The sequence below is a fragment of the Vitis riparia genome, chromosome 1 (genome assembly GCF_004353265.1).
Source record: "Vitis riparia cultivar Riparia Gloire de Montpellier isolate 1030 chromosome 1, EGFV_Vit.rip_1.0, whole genome shotgun sequence".
Lineage (NCBI taxonomy): Eukaryota > Viridiplantae > Streptophyta > Magnoliopsida > Vitales > Vitaceae > Vitis > Vitis riparia.
In genome coordinates this window covers 14,222,378-14,225,917 of record NC_048431.1, presented here as the reverse complement: position 1 = coordinate 14,225,917, position 3,540 = coordinate 14,222,378, and the positions used below count along the sequence as shown (strand labels likewise).

General features: G+C 39.8%; 1 non-coding gene across 1 annotated transcript; it reads left to right on the top strand.

The window, feature by feature from the left end:
- Positions 1–411: 411 nt before the first annotated feature.
- On the top strand, positions 412–518 carry LOC117926219. Its single transcript, XR_004653083.1, has one exon. It is a non-coding gene; the product is annotated as a small nucleolar RNA R71 (small nucleolar RNA).
- Positions 519–3,540: the final 3,022 nt, after the last annotated feature.

Below are 3,540 nucleotides of genomic sequence, written 5' to 3'. Positions count from 1 at the left end.
CACAGCTGGGATGGTTGGGCACTCATCTACCACATGATCACATGATTGGCAAATGGTGCATGGCATGACATGGGTTTATGTCTCGGAAATGGCTTGGACTTCATGCATTTTTTTAACTCAAGTTCTTCCAACCTCCTTGCCATTGTTGCCACCTTAGCTTTCATGTCCATGTCTTCACTTAACATGTACATTCGACCCTTTGGATTTTGGGTTGGTTGAGAGGGAAACTTTCCTTTTTCTCTTGAGTTGGGCTCATCCCATCCTCTTGACACCTCAGATACATAACTTAAAAAGTCCATGGCTTCTTCCGGATTCTTACTCATAAAATCTCCCCCACACATGGTTTCAAGAATTTGCTTCATGGAGGAAGACATCCCATCATAAAAATAGCTCACCAAGAGCCATGTATCAAAGCCATGATGAGGACAAGCATTGATGGCCTCCATATACCTTTCCCAACATTCATAGAACTTCTCATTTTCTTTTGCAGAAAAGTTTGAGATTTGTCTCTTCAACCCATTGGTCCTATGGGTGGGGAAAAATTTCTTCAAAAATTCGGCCTGAAGATCAACCCAATTCCTTATGCTTCTTGGCCTTAAAGAATTAAGCCATATTTTTGCCTTGTCCTTCAAAGTAAAAGGGAATAGCTTGAGTCTCATCAAGTCTATTGAAGCTCCTCCCTCTCTAAAAGTATTGCACACCTCCTCAAACTCCTTGATGTGGGCATATGGGTTCCCACTCTCCATTCCATGGAAATTTGTAGGAGGGGCACAATATGGGGCCTTATAATCAGCTGCTCAAGAGGAGGTACGATGCATGAGGGTGCCCTCATCCTTGGTGGGTGCATTCTATCCCTCATGGATAGATATGCATTTGGATTACCCCCTTGACCATGTTGAGAATTCTGATCCTCTTGTGGAGGGTCCATGATGTTTACACAGATATCCAACTCTGTGTCTTGAGGATTCTCTATCCTTACTAGTCTTCCCTCTTGGTCCCGAATCCAATAGGGTATGCACAAGTTACAACTTACCTGAAAACAAAAACAAAAGAAAGCTAGAAAAAAGTTAAGGTTAGAAAGAAAATGAAAGTAAACTTAACAAAAGGAATTCTACAATTAAAAGAAAGGAAATGAAGTTAGTGAAAAAGGAATTCACTAAACTTGTGATGGAAATCACAAGTAGCCTCTAAAAAGTTGTATCACTGTATCGTGGCACCATCCCCGGCAATGGCGCCATTTTGATTCATGCTCAGTTGGGTATTTTAATAAAAAATATTTATAAATCCTATGACCTCATACTAGCGTAGCAAAGCTACTATAGTATAGCAGCTCTAGGGTCGAACTCTGGGATGGGTTTTCACTCTACCAGTGATAGACTCAAGATTAGAAATTGAATCTGATGATTTCCTTTGTCAAAAACTTAAAGTTTAAAAGAAAATAAAATTTGTTTTGAAAGTGGTGTTTGGAACTAAACTAACATACAACTAGGTAAAAATGGAAGAAAGAAAGTCTCCCGGAGCTAGAGGTTGCTAGGATCAAGTTCAGAATGCAAAGTGGGAAATTCTGGATTTTTCTTCTCATATTGGGGACAACAACATAAAGGATGGTTGTTTCCCGAACCGGTATAGGTTTAACAATGAAGATTTAATCCATAAAAAGTCAATAGAAATGGTAGTCAAGTTCCATTAATGGCTTTAGACACTATGGGTCTTCACCTTGAGCCACTTTCCAATGGCTCGTACATGATAACTAATGGTCTGATGTGGATCTAGCAATAAGTATCCACAGAGACCTAAAAGCTTATCATGTATTGGCCATTCAAAGTGATTCTAAGGGATTTAAAGCAAAACTTTAGATTTAAAAGCCATTTATGAACTCCAACTACCTGTATTTAATGCACGAGAGTTTTCCACTTTTGCATCTGGACTTTTCACCTAGCTTCCCTCACTCCAAGAAACCAAAGGTTTAGCCTCTCATCCTCTGGGAAAACATCCTCAGAGGTTGTTTGGCTTCCAAGAAAAAGAAAATAGAAGAGAGAAAAGGAAAGCAAAGAGAACTATATATTTTTCCCGAGAGGAAAATTTCACTAAGTGTAAAATATACATAAGTTGTTTCGAGAGATGATTTCCATCCCTCTTATAGTCTTTACAAAGCAAAGCCTGTGATTGGCTAATTACAGGGATAAGAAAGGAATTTACATCAAAAAAATACAAAAGAAAAGATCTCATGTGGAGTCGGCAGAACAGAGGAGATTTCGCACCAAAGTCGCATGGGCTGGTGCGAAATTCGCACTTGCATGGGATGGTGCAAAATTCGCACTTGCATGGGCTGGTGCGAAATTCGCACTTGCATGGGCTGGTGGTGTGAAATTCGCACTTGCATGGGCTGGTGGTGCGAAATTCTCTCTCAGCTTGATGCAGTTGTCTTCCAAAGGCCATATCTTCCTCATTTCAGCTCCAAATCGTACACGGTTTGAAGCGTTAGATTTTTGACTTCCTGAGCTTTGAAATGGTATATAGCATGTAGAAAATGGACTTCGGAAAGTGCTCCAAAAGTGCAAATAAAGACTGTAGCTGTTGTCCTCTGTTTTCTTCACTCTGTTTTCCTCTTTGCTTCTCTCCTTTACTTGGCTTGTCTTAATGATCCAAAAAGTTGTCAAAACACTAAAACTAGCCACCAATATGATTAGAAGTCATTTCTAGGTCCTTAACATGCCAATTGGAATAAAAATGGAGAACTATTACACAAAAGTGCTTAAAACATAATGAATTAAAGGCGCAAAATAGCACTTTTTGGGTAGTAATCAGTCGTCGGCTTAGGACACTTGATGTTATGAACAACTCAGGGTTGTCGATGACATGAAAGATAATGGATCATGAGCTAAGGGCTCTTGATGCTATGAACAAATCAGTGTTGTGGTTGACATGAATGACTCTTGGTCATGAGTTTAGGGTACTAGTTGCTATGAATAGTTGAGGGTTGTGGATAACATGGGCTACTATAGGTTATGAGCTCAAGGCTCTAAATGCTATGAACAACATTAGGCAGTGGTTGACATGAACAACTCTAGCTCATGAGCTCAAGGCTTTAGATGTTATGAACAACTTTATGTTATGGTTGACATGAATGAGTTAGAGTTGTGAGCTCAAGGCTCAATATTCTATGAACAACTTAGAGTTGTGGATGACATGAACGACTTTGGGTCATGAGCTCAAGGCCTTAGATGCAATGAACAAATTTAGGCTATGGTTAGCATGAAAGACTCTGAGTTGTGAGCTCATGGCTCTAGATGCTATGAACAACTCAGGGCTATAGATGACATTAGCAACTCTAGGTCTTGAGCTCAGGGCTATAAATGATATGAAAAGCTCTACATTATGGTTGACATGAATGACTCCAAGTCGTGAGCTCCAGTCTCTAGATGCTAGTAATAGTTCAATTTTCTGGAAGACATAAGGTACTCTAGGTCATGAGCTCAGGGCTCTAGATGCTATGAATAGCTTAAAGCTATGGTTGAGATGAATGACTTTAGGTCGTGA